This window comes from Suncus etruscus, chromosome 9 (assembly GCF_024139225.1).
Source record: "Suncus etruscus isolate mSunEtr1 chromosome 9, mSunEtr1.pri.cur, whole genome shotgun sequence".
Lineage (NCBI taxonomy): Eukaryota > Metazoa > Chordata > Mammalia > Eulipotyphla > Soricidae > Suncus > Suncus etruscus.
The window spans coordinates 63460245-63473441 of record NC_064856.1 but is presented as its reverse complement, the minus strand read 5'-3'; the positions used below and the strand labels follow the sequence as shown (position 1 = coordinate 63473441).

The 13197-nt window shown below is 41.6% G+C and overlaps 2 protein-coding genes and 1 pseudogene across 5 annotated transcripts in view; all 3 read left to right on the top strand.

Annotated features, from left to right (window-relative positions):
* Positions 1-13197, top strand: part of LOC126018963 (40S ribosomal protein S4, X isoform-like) — a 965922-nt gene that overhangs the window by 329609 nt on the left and 623116 nt on the right. The gene's annotated exons all lie outside the window — the stretch shown is intronic.
* Positions 1392-13197, top strand: part of BTBD10 (BTB domain containing 10) — an 81932-nt gene continuing 70126 nt past the window's right edge. The window contains exon 1 of one of the 2 annotated variants that reach the window (XM_049781045.1): positions 1392-1469. The gene's annotated coding sequence lies outside the window, so the exon portion shown is untranslated. The remainder of the gene's footprint in view (positions 1470-13197) is intronic. The other variant, XM_049781046.1, reaches the window with a different exon arrangement.
* Positions 8031-8213, top strand: LOC126019298 (uncharacterized; annotated as a pseudogene).

Sequence of the window (13197 nt, the reverse complement as noted above, 5' to 3'; positions counted from 1 at the left end):
CACATGCCCATTTGAGCTCTCTCTCTATCCTTCCAAAAGATTATATTTTTTCACAAAATTCCTCTTAGATTGCCATTCTTACGTAGGGAGTTTCAAAAATAGAGACCATCTCCAATTTTGCAGAATACCGGCAGTAAGACAACTATGACAGTAACTGCTCTTAGTGTCTGTCCTTGAAGGAGGCAGAGGCTCTTTATCCTTCTCTATTTTGCAACTTGAGCACTCATCTCCAATCATATACGGGCTCGGAAAAACACTTTGATCATCACACGTGGGAAGAGAAGGTATTCTCCTGAACCAAAGAAAGTGACTTTAAAGTGCTTCAAGGAAGTTCTTTCGACCAAAAACTGTTTTTCATAGCCAATGACTGAAACCAGGTCCTCTTCCTCAATTCTTTCTTAGCACTTAAAATTGTGCAACTCTGACTCATCCTTCCAAGATTTAGCTCAAACATCACTCTCCAGTGGAGATTTTTCTTCCACGTGGCAGGAAAGGAGAGAGCCGGTCACTCCTGGCCTAAGGCATGCAATGATCATCCATGAGCTTGAATTCATAGGATGCGGGAATGCTCAGTAGAAGACGAAAGTTTCGCCTCCTCCAAGGGGAGGCGGCTGTTTCCTCCCTTCAGCCCAGTCACAGGCGGTCGAGTTCAGCATTGAGCTCGAATGGGCTCTGGAAGAAACGGGCCACCTGCTAGTTCCGAGGAGCAGCAAGCTCATCCCATTCTTCCTCAGGAGTTCCAGCTGGCTCGCGGGTTCCCGCCAACAAGGCGTTTCAAAACAAACAGGTGTGAACTCAGGTCAGGTGATGGGCGGGCTCGCCCTAATATATGATCTATTTATATATTCTATTTTTATGTATATAAAACACCCAGTAGTGAAGCCTATTGAGGCGTCTATTAAAGAACTTCGGCTCCTCAGAGGAAAGAAAGGTTCAAGCTGTCCCAGAGCCAGCAGGGGCCCACAGGTATTTCTTCTGGGCTAGAGACACGGCCCAGTTTTGTTTTTTTAATTTTTCCCTTAACGGTGACCGAGTCCAAAAGGGGGAAAACGTGGTAAGTGAGTAAGCTGAGAAGCTACAGGAGGATCCCTGAGAGGAAACGCTCCTAAGGTCAGGCGCTGTAGAGAGAGACAGACGCGAGCTCCACGAAGCTCCCGCAACAAACCCTCACAAGCAGCGCGCCCCGCCCACTCCCTCTCGGGCTGCGCGGCGAGCCCGCAACTCTCGCGAGAGTTCGCCTTGGCAAGCGAGCGAGGCCCAGCGCGCTCTCGCGAGACGTCGTTGGAGGAGCCCGGCCTGCAACCTGCCGGGCGGGAGGGCGGCTGTGCTCGCCGCGCCGCCGCCGCCGCCTAAGTGGCGGCCACCAGTTACCGCAGAAGGAAACGAGTGCGAGGAAGCGCGGCTGGCATCAGCGCCGGCGAGTTGTCTAGACTCCAGCTGCTCCGTTGGATACTCGAGAGGCATTCCAGGTTCAAGTAGGCGAGGGCTCAGCCGGGACCCGGTGGGGAGGCGGCTGGGTGGCGGGGGCGAGTGTGGGTTAGGGAGTTGCAGTGGGGGGGAGATCTGGGCGGAGGGAATCGTGGGGTGCGATTCTGGGCGCCGAATTCGGGGCTTCCAGGGATGGACTCGAGTTTAAGGGATGCTGTTTTTTGGGGTTCTTGAGTTCCCAGGCCCTAACCCATCTCCGCCTTCCTTCTCAGCGTGGAAGTCACCACCAGCCCTGCCCCGCCCCTTTCCTGTCATCCTGGGCTGGATGGAGCCCGAGACATCAGCCCCCAATGAGGGCCAGGGCATCACAATTGGGGATCAGGTGGGCAGGTAGCCCCCCTTTTGGGGGTTGCCATGTGGGCTGCTTGGCTTTAATGCGCTGCTGGAACAGACACGCAAGGCAAAACCGTTGGCACCCCCCAAAGTTGCTTGAGTCCCCAATGTTCAGGGATGTGGGCTGCAGGGAGAAAAACCATTTCTTAGGAATATGGTAACTTGGGGGTGCTTTGTTGACTGATCGACCATCCTTGGGCCTCCCAGATTCGGTCCTTGACTTTGTTCTTTTCTGTATTGAGTCGATGATGATGAAAAGTCACTAGTCCGGACATGTCTCCACCGATAGGCTCATCATGGAACCTCAGCTGTTGGTCATTTTTGCAGTTAGCCTCTAAAAAATGGGGATTTAAAATAAATATATCATGCTTCTTTACAAAGTAATATGAACGAAGCAGCGCAATAGACGGATTTTTTTTTTTTTATTTGGACAATGGACTAAGAGCGAGATCTAAGGAATGCAACCATCAAGGCCAACATGAGTTTTTTATTCCCGAGATCCTATCCAGGACCGAGCTTCAAAGTCTTGAAAGTAAGGTTCAGCATTTGAACAGAAATCAGGAGGTAGCAATACTTAGGAGCTTGAAATCTGAGGGTCAGATTAAGACTTAAGATGTATGAGAGTTATTGGGGTTAAAGTGGTTTAAAATATCCCTGACATATTGCAGACTATGAAGTTATCATAATGAGAAAGTGGAATGGGAAGGTCTGAAACACAGAGTCGACGGAATTCAACTATAGAGTAACATAGTCGTGGATGTTTTTAATGTTTGCACATAGTTTTCATCTTTATCTTAGTCCCCCAAAAAACTTTTATTATGTGGTCCTTATACCTGGGTGAATTTTCTTTCCTTCCTTCCACCCCTTCCTCTACCCTCCCCGCTCTCCCCTTACTTTCTTCCTCATTCCCTCCTTTCGCTCCCTCCTCCTTTCCCTCCCTCCCACCACATCCATCCTCAGGGGGTTAATCCCTGGCTCTGCACTATGATATCAGTCCTCAGGGAACCTTATGGAATGCCAGGGATAGAACCTAAGTCAACTATGCTCAAGGCAAATAAATGCACTACCTTCTGTAGCATTTTTCTGTAGTATCTCTCTGGCCTGTGAGTTGTTTTCCTTTCTTATTCTTTCTTGTAAGCCTTAAAAATTAATTTAGCATCAGGGACCGTTCCTTATGGCTTGCTTTGTGACTTTTAACCTTTTGGTGACTTGAAAAGTGGAAGTATTTGGAGAATATTATGAATCTTTCTTTTCTTTTTCTTTTTTTGGGTCACACCCGGCAGTGCTCAGGGATCACTCCTGGCTACACGCTCAGAAATTGCGCGGGATTCGAACCACCGTCCTGCATACAAGGCAAACACCTTACCTCCATGCTATCTCTCCAGCCCCTATTATGAACCTTTCAAAAGGAGATTGAATTGACCAGAGATAAGGTATTTGTCTTGGTTTACCTTGATTGAGCACAAAACCAGGAGTATAATCCCCCAAAGAATTATGTTATAGATCAGAATGAACAAGTTGGCAAATTGTGGGGTGAGATATAAACCAAGTATACCAATCAATTTGGATTTCAAACTTAGATGAGATTTATAGGAAATGACCAGTCTAATTGAAAATAGGTAAATTTGGGCCAGGAGAGATAGCACAGCGGTGTTTGCCTTGCAAGCAGCCAATCCAGGACCTAAGGTGGTTGGTTCAAATCCCGGTGTCCCATATGGTCCCCCGTGCCTGCCAGGAGCTATTTCTGAGCAGACAGCCAGGAGTAACCCCTGAGCACCGCCGGGAGTGGCCCAAAAACCAAAAAAAAAAAAAGAAAAGAAAATAGGTAAATTTGATAGCTTTTTGATACAATAGGAATCAGAAAGTACCTTAACTGCTTCTTTTTGCTATACCTGGTAGTGCTTAGGGCTTACTCCTTATGGTGCGCAGGGCACTTTATGCAAATTAGGAATCAATGCAAATTAGCATTCAAGACAAGTTTCTTACCTGCTCTCTTATCTCTCTATCCCTTTAATAACATTTTAACTTTAAAATAATCGAGGAAAAAAATAGATTCATGGTTTGATAACATTTTTGAGCAAGCGGATTAGGTGTCTTGTAGGGAAATCAATCTACTGAGCCTTTTATTATACTTGGAATTAGTCTGTAAAATTAAACCCAAGAGATATATATGCCATTGCAGTTTTGAAGCCACATTTAATCATAATTACTTATTTAGATTTAGACTGGAGAATTTATTTTTTTTTTTTACTTCTTGTGATCTACTTTGAATTTTCTGTAGTTTGTAATTGTGAAAGGTAAATTTGAGGAAAGAAATATGAAATCATAGTCAATCATACGATTTTCAGAACCTACTTTTTTTTTTTTTTTTTTTTTTTTTGGTTTTTGAGTCATATCTGGCATAGCTCAGGGGTTGCTCCTGGCTCTACATTCAGAAATCACTCCTGGCAGGCTCGGGGGACCATATGGGATGCCAGGATTTGAACCACTGTCCCTTTGCATGCAAGGCAAATGCCTTACCTCCATGCTACCTCTCCGGCCCCTCAGAACCTACTTTTGAATCTGTTTACCCACTATCGTTTGGTTATTTGAAATTCAACATTTCATTTTCTAGTATATTTTTTGGGGGGCGGTCACACCTGGCGCTGCTCAGGGGTTACTCTTGGCTCTGCACTGAGAAATTGTCCCTGGCAGGCTTGGGGACCATATGGGATGCCGAGATACGAACCAGAGTCTGTCCTGTGTTGCCTGTGTGCAAGGCAAACACCGCTGTGCTATCTCTCTGCCCTCCTCCAGTATATCTTTTTAATGGATTGTGTAATAAACTTGAGAAATAGTAATTTAGTGTTGTTGGGTTTGTAAAGTGGAGAGTGAGGGAGATAGATTTGATGAAATGATGCTTCTACCTCTTTTGAACCCAACAGGCAACTAGTGCTTGAGAAATGCCTTACCTAGGTCAGTCCCAACCTTGACCACAGGTATTCTGGGTCATTCACCTTTTTCAGAGAAAAGAATTTCTGGAGGAGGTTGACATAGTGAAGCAATGTAGGTTTTTGTTTTTGTTTTTTGTTATTTGGGCCACACCCGGCCATGCTCAGGGGTAACTCCTGGCTATCTGCTCAGAAATAGCTCCTGGCAGGCACAGGGGACCATATGGGATGCCAGTATTCGAACCAACCACCTTAGGTCCTGGATAGGCTGCTTGCAAGGCAAACGCCGCTGTGCTATCTCTCCGGCCCCAGCAATGTAGTTTTCTATTGAACACAAATTTCTTAGAAATATATGAGAGGAGAGAAAGACCAGAAATATGTGTTCAAAAGAGAAGGCAATTTTTTTTTTTTTTTTGGTTTTTGGGCCACTCCCGGTAACGCTCAGGGGTTACTCCTGGCTATGCGCTCAGAAGTCGCTCCTGGCTTGGGGGACCATATGGGACGCTGGGGGATCGAACTACGGTCCATCCTAGGCTAGCGCTGGCAAGGCAGACACCTTACCTCTAGCGCCACTACGCCGGCACCAAGAAGGCAATTTTCTTCAGAGTGGAATAAAGCAAGCAAAGAAACATACAAATAAGCAAGTGAGTGAGATACATTTATATGTTCAAGAGCACTCAAGAGCACTCAAAGAGCAAGCATCTCTGGAGCAGCTTCCAAATGGTTTTTTTTTTCCTGGGGTTTTGCACATAAAAGTTTATCTGGGGGCACATGTGCTTTTTTTTTTTTTTTTGTGCCTATTTACAGGGTGCCTCCTTGCACATATCCGCCTCTCCTGAGATGTGGACTTTCCTACTCTTTATGCTGCGTGTGTATTGGGGCTCTCTCCACCAGTGGAGAAGCCCATGTTCTCTTTAGAGCTTGTTACTTTCTCCCTTTCTTATATTCTCTCTCTCCCCTTGTCAGAATTTCCAAATGAATCTTGTTTTTACTACTACTACTACTACTACTACTACTACTACTACTACTACTACTACTACTACTACTACTACTACCACCACCACCACCACCACTACTACCACTACTTCTAGACACACACACACACACACACACACACACACACACACACACACACACACACACACACTTTGCTGTTGTAAGAAGGCCTGTTGATGGTTTTATCATACTCTCCCTCTCCCCTTTCTATGAATGTGGTCTCTTCATGTCTCATATTATTCTGTAGCTTCTTTTCTGAGGGGTCCACCCTTTTCTGGCTTTCATTTGCCTACAACAGTTTGTTGCTAAAAATGCTAAAAGATAGTTCTCTACAAATGTTTCTGAATCCTAATTTATTAGCTATATAATGTTAGGCAAATAACTTAATCCCTTTAAACTATTAATTCTTTATTGGGGGATTTATTTTAGCACTTAGGGATCATTTCTGGTGGGGTTCAGCTGACTATATGGGGTGCTAGGGAATCTAGCATCAAATCTAGATGCAACCATGTGCAACAAATATGCCCTCTCTTCAGCCCAATTTTCTTATTTTTTAAAAGGATCGCTAACTTTAATAAAAATATTTTTGTTGTTGTAGCATTGATAAATGTGGGTTAGCAGAGGTGAATATCAAGTCATCTTTTTGTTGTTGTTGTTGTTGTTGTTGTTTTTGGGTCACACCTGGCAGCACTCAGGGGTTTCTCCTGGCTCTACACTCAGAAATCGCTCCTGGTAGGCACAGGGGACCATATGGGATGCCGGGATTTGAACCACCATCCTTCTGCATGAAAGGCAAACGCCTTACCTCCATGCTATCTCTCCAGCCCCAAGTCATCTTATTTTTTAAGACACTTGGATTTAGATGCTAGCTTCCAAGACTTTGTGTCTTCATTTTACTTGAGAAAAAAAAATATGTACCTTACTTTAATTCATTTAGTGTTGTGACATAGCTCTAATGTTCTACCACTCTGGTAACCTCAAAGGAGGATGGCTTGTTATTTCAGGAAGCCATTCAGGAACCCCATGTATTGGTTAGTCCTTATTGGAAATATTTAATGAGTTGAATGAGTTTTATATAGCAACTCTTCTCATTGCTACTTTATCTAATTACATATATATGTATATATAGTATATGCCTACAGTTTATTTTTTAATAAAAGTTCAGGGCCAGTACTACCCCTTATCCATACTTCCCTGTGGCAATTCTCAGCTTGGTTGTGATGCATTGGCCCAATAAGATTTGGTGTGGTTCATTTGATACTGGGGATTGAACAAAAAGTTCATTGAACAAAGTTCATGCCTGGCATTTGCTTTATCACTTGAGTTCTTTTCCGGCCCAACTTTTCTCTTTATTTAACAATTAAACCAAAGAAGCTTTAAAATGTTGCAGTTTTAAAGATATTAGTAATAGGTCTTTTAAGAATTTTTCTACTTAAAATGAATAAACTGATATAAATATCAAAACCATATGAAGAGTAAGGCAGAAGTCACACACATCTGTATTACTTTAACTCCCTTCTACATGCTCCTGAACGTAGTTATTCCGTAGTGTCTTGTACTTGTATATTATCTACATTTCTTCTTTTTAAAAAATAAGCAAATGTGTATGTTTAGAAATCTCTATATATGTATGTATATATATATATATATATATATATATAGTTTTATATATATTGGTTTTTGGGCCACAACCGGCAATGCTCAGGGGTTACTCTTGTCTTCGCACTCAGAAATCACTCCTGGCAGGCTCAGGACCATATGGGGTGTCAGTATCGAACCCGGGTGAGTCTCAGGTTGGTTGTATAGGAGGCAAACGCCCTACTGCTGTGTTATCTCTCTGGCCCAGAAATGTCTGTATTTTTTATTTTTTGTTTTACAGATAACAGCAAATTACATAGTGCTTTTTTTGTAATTTTCTTCCCTAGTAAATTATTTTGGTTATTAATCCATATCAGTATGTGTGTAGTTTATTATTTTTTTATGTATGCATAGGGTTTCATGGCATGGATGTGCCAATGTTTTTATTCAGGCAACTTTTGATACATATTTAGATTTATTTTCACTTTTGTCATTATGAATAACCATTCAGTGAGCATACTTTTGTTTATTTTGTAGCATTTATGGAGTTTTTCATTACGATTATTCTTAGAAGTGGAACAGGTTTATGTAATTTTGTTAGATATGGCAAAATTCCTTTCCACATGCCTATATTACTTATTTTTTTTGGTAGTATATAAGAATGTCAGAGGACATCTCCAGTCGTAATAACAAGAAGAGTATATAATACTTACCTGGCAGGGGAGATACCATGATCACGAAGGTGGTTTTCCCAGGGTGAGGCTTATCCATTGCACTCCAGATGTGCTGACCCCTGCGATTTCCCCAAATGTGGGAAACTCGACTGCATAATTTGTGGTATAAAAAAAAAAAGAGAAGAGTATTAAGACAATCAAAAGGACTTTTCTGGGAATGAGACAAGCAATTTAGTGAGGATTTTATAGGAATTTAAGAGCCATTTGTTAACTTTACAAATGTTTATAATTTTGTTATATTGTTCCTTTAAACCTGCTTTCCTGAGTGTCACATATTGACACTAGAAATAGTATTAGGATTTTTGCTCACTCTAGGTGGAGAATCAAATGTTTGGGCTATCTTTGTCATAACTAAGATGTGGTTGTGGTTATAAAGATGATTTTAAAAGTAATTTTTAAAAGACAACTTAGACTATCTATAAATCTAATTTTATTTCCTCTCCAATGTTAAATTGTCTTAAGTGAGCTATTCTTAAGTTTCTTTCATCTTAATTTAAATGCTTTGTAAAAGCTTACATATAAACTGTGGGAACACAAACATGAATCATACTTTGTTCTTTCTCTGAAGGATGCTTCTTTTTACTAGTGAACATGTAGCAGAAATATTTTACTGGTTCATACCGATGGAGTTTCAGAATGCCTGAGCCTCCAAATATGACACTTTGGAATATTGCATATTTTAGATGAGGGGAGGTATTTGAGAATTGGAATATGTTGGAAAACTTACTCATTGGAACAGATCACAAAACTCTCATGTAAAAGGTGTTCCCCAAATATCCCAAGGCAGAAACATCCTTAAGTCTGAAGATGAAGAGACAGAGGAATTACTAGATCTTGCTTTCATTTCTTGTTCATTACACTTTGCTTATTTACTTTGTCCTATTATGTCTTTACTTAGCTTATATTCTATCAAACTTAGTGCAATAATATGAAATTGAACACGTATTGGTTTTGTTTGGGGGGTATACCTGGTGTTGCTTAGGGCTTACTATTGGCTTTGTGCTCAGTGTTCACGCCTAGTAGGACTTGGGACCATATGGGGTGATGGGGAATTGAACCCTGGTCAGCCATGTGTGAAGTAAGAACTGTACCTGTTGTACTATATTGCTCTAGCCCCTAAAGTTCAGCCTGTGTGCAATGCAAGAAAGAACCTTACCTACAGTATGTCTCGTGCCTTGGAGTGCTTTTTAAAAACATTTTATCCATATTTAAATGAAGGTGTGTAGGATTACTTGATAGCATTTTCACAGGAGGTTCCTTTTTACCCCATGGTCTTCCTTCCTTCCTTCCTTCCTTCCTTCCTTCCTTCCTTCCTTCCTTCCTTCCTTCCTTCCTTCCTTCCTTCCTTCCTTCCTTCCTTCCTTCCTTCCTTCCTTCCTTCCTTCCTTCCTTCCTTCCTTCCTTCCTCCCTCCCTCCCTCCCTCCCTCCCTCCCTCCCTCCCTCCCTCCCTCCCTCTCTCCCTCCCTCCCTCCTTCCTTCCTTCTTCAGTCACACCCGGTGACACTCGGGCATTACTGTCAGTGCTAACAATTAGTCCCTCTAGATTTTCTAGTTCTCAAAGTAGCTAAAAACAGTTCAATTCCTTATCAATTTGTAATTTATTCTAGCAGTTGTTAGGATATTAAAAAACCTTTCTAGAACTTTCTCAAAGCTTCTTTTCTTTTTTTGTTTTTGCTTTTGTTTTTGTTTTTGGGTCACACCTGGAGGTGCTCAGGGGTTACTCTTGGCTCTGCGCTTAGAAATTGCCCCTGGCAGGCAGTATGGCAGGGGGGCCATATGGAATGCCGGGATTCGAACTACCATCCTTCTGCAAGCAAGGCAAACACCCTACCTCCATGCTATCTCTCCGGCCCCATTCTCATGGCTTCTTAGTAGTAATATTTTTTGTAGGTTATCTAACTGCTATTCTTCTTGCTTAATGTTATAGATGATTTGGGTGGTTCCCCAAGAGAAGTCCATAAGAAAAATGAGGAGTAAGGGAGGCAGTTAGCCTAAAGAGTGTGCTACCATACCACCTTCTTACTGGATCTACCGTGTGTGTGTGTGTGTGTGTGTGTGTGTGTGTGTGTGTGTGTGTACGTACAGTAGTGGGCTAACCTGAATTGGTGATGTCTGTCATAAGCAACTGCACAGTGTTGATGTCCCACTAGGCAGCTAGGCTCACTACATTGCTCTCAAGCTGCATTTGAAGTTATATGATCTCATGATGTGGAACTAGTCTCCACCACCAAATTCTAAGGGAATCATGGTCTCAGACATGTGATTTCTCTTTCCAGGAAAAATAATCACTCTTTTCTATGCTCAGCCTTCCCAAATCCATTGTCTATTTTGTTAGGGGAAAATATCAAGAGGATGTGAATAATAAAATGAAATATATTCTGGAAGTATGAGGAAAGGAAAAAAAGAAAACATGGCTTCCTCAGAGTATAGAGAGCCAAAGGTATAGCTCCCCAATTTGAGATTAAGGAGAATCTTAGAAAAGAATGCATGTCCTTTAAAAGTTGGTTTTATAGGTCCCCAACCAACTTAGAAAACTCTCTCTTACAGTTAGAGAAATAACTACATTGAGAACTGTCATAACAATGCGAATGAATGAGGGAAGTAGAAAGCCTGTCTCAAGTACAGGCGGTGGGTAGGGGTGGGAGGAGGGAGATTTGGGACATTAGTGATGGGAATGATGCACTGGTGAAGGGGGATGTTCTTTACATGACAGAAACCCAACTACAATCATATTTGTAATCAAGGTGTTTAAATAAAAATATAAAAAATAAAAAAAGAAATAGAAAACTGTCTCTACATGATTCTTCTTAAATAGATTAGTCTGATGTTAGGATGTTGGCAAGGAGAAGATTCTTAATACAACATTTTGCTTCTGCTGAACAGTCTCCCCTTCTGCAGGAGATAGGGTCCAGCCTTTTCTGGGCACCGGATGACATGCATCTCAGTATGTTAAGGCTGGCGCCAGAGTAATGTGTTTAATTTGCATCTTGATTTTTTTATTTCCGGAGGAAAACACATTGCTGGTGGCCTCCTTTTCTACCTGCCTGTTTCACATTGATGCATAATTTATTTTGTGCCTTTCAGGGTGGTGCAATCTCTTTTATTCCTAAATCTAAGTACCTCATGATTTTTTAAGTTCAAAAATAGTAAAACTCTTTTGGTAAAATTTAGGTAAGGGTCTGGTATGATAGTATAACTTATAGGGCATTTTAAAAATATCTTTAAACACCGTGATTACAAACATGACTGTAGTTGGGTTTCAGTCACAAAAAGAACACCCCCCCCCCTTCACCAGTGTAACATTCCCACCACCAATGCACCCCATCTCCCTCTGCTTGTATTCGAGATAGGCATTCTACTTCTCTCACTCATTAATATTGTCATGGTAGTTGTTAGTGTTCTAAGTGCACTCACCCCTCCTTGAGGTGAGCTTCATATTGTGAGCTGGTTCTTCTGGCCCTCATCTCTGGGCATTATTACAATAATGTCTTTTATTTTTCTTAAAATCCATAGATAAATGAGTCTCTTCTGTGTGTGTCTCTCTCTTTCCCCCTGACTTATTTCACTTAGAATAATAGTTTCCATGTCCATTCATGTATAGGAAAATTTTATGACTACATCTCTTCTGATGGCTGCATAATATTCCATTGTGGATATGTACCACAGTTTCTTTAGCCATTCATCTGTTGAAGGGTGTATTGGTTGTTTCCAGAGTCTGGCTATTGTAAATAGTGCTGCAATGAATATAGGTGTAAGGAAGGGATTTTTTATACTGCATTTTTATGTTCTAGGGTATACCTCTAAGAGTGGTATAACTGGATCATATGGGAGCTCAGTTTCCAGCTTTTTGAGGAATCTCCATATTGTTTTCCATAAAGGCTGGACTAGATGGCATTCCCACCAGCAGTGAATGAGAGTTCCTTTCTCCCCACATCCCTGCCAGCACTTATTGTTCTTGATCTTTGTGATGTGTGCCAGTCTATGGCATGAGATGGTACCTTATAGTTGTTTTGATTTGCATCTCCCCAATAATTGGTGATGTGGAACATTTTTTTATGTGTCTTTTGTGTTTTTTCTTTTTTTTTTTTCTTTATTTTTGGTCACGCCCTGCACTTCTGGGTTACTCTAGGCTCTATGTATAGGGATCACTCCTGGCATTGCTCAGGGTTCTGTGGATTAAACCTCAGTTGACTGCATGCAAGGCCTATCTCTGTACTATCCCTGTGGTTCAAACTTTGAATTTCTTAAGGGTTGAGACTGTTAAAAGTATCTCTTGTTCTAATAGTGATAGTAACTTTTTGAAACCACTTAAAGGGGTGTTTGTGTAGTGAGATGGGCTGGTTGTTAAGAAAACTGCCTAAATTTATAATCCTAATCGATGAAAGGGTTATAAGGTTGTGTTTTTTGTTTGTTTTGCTGGCCCTCACAGCATTCTTTAGTTCTTAATTCTTTATGTTTGTTTGTTTTTTTTTTAAATATCTTTATTTAAGCACCATAATTACAAACATGTTTGTAGTTTGTTATTTTTGTTTGGGGGCCACACCTGCCAGCACTCAGGGATTATTCCTGGCAGGCTCTGGGAACAATATGAGATATCTGGATTGAACTCATGTTGGTGGCTCCTCCCCCCTCCCACTTCCCCCGGACTTACTCTTAACTGCCTTCTGGGATCCTTTCTGTCATTTTTTGGGGGGGTCATATCAAATGCCAGGGATCAAATCTAGGTTGGCCACAAGCACCCTACTTGATAAGTATATCTCTGACTCTTGAAAAAGCTATAAATTGAGTTCAGTTGCCAGAGGCCAATGATCATTTTTGTTTGTTTGTTTATTTGTTTGTTTTGGGACTATACCAGATGGCTCGATTACTTCTGACTGCTCAGGGATCATTCCTCGTGTCACTTGAAAGCCTTATGTGGTTCAGGAGATCTAGCTGGGGTTGACTATGTGCATGTTGATCCCTATACTTTCTTTCCAGTTCTGGACAGTGCTTTAATCCAGGTTTCAAAGTGTTTTGACATCTGGGGACTGGGAAAAAAATACAAATGTTTAGCCTGAGGCAAATAACTAAGACAGAAACAGGAAATAGCATTGAACCTCAATCATATAGATGCTGTGTAGTGTGAAATTTTTGGTAG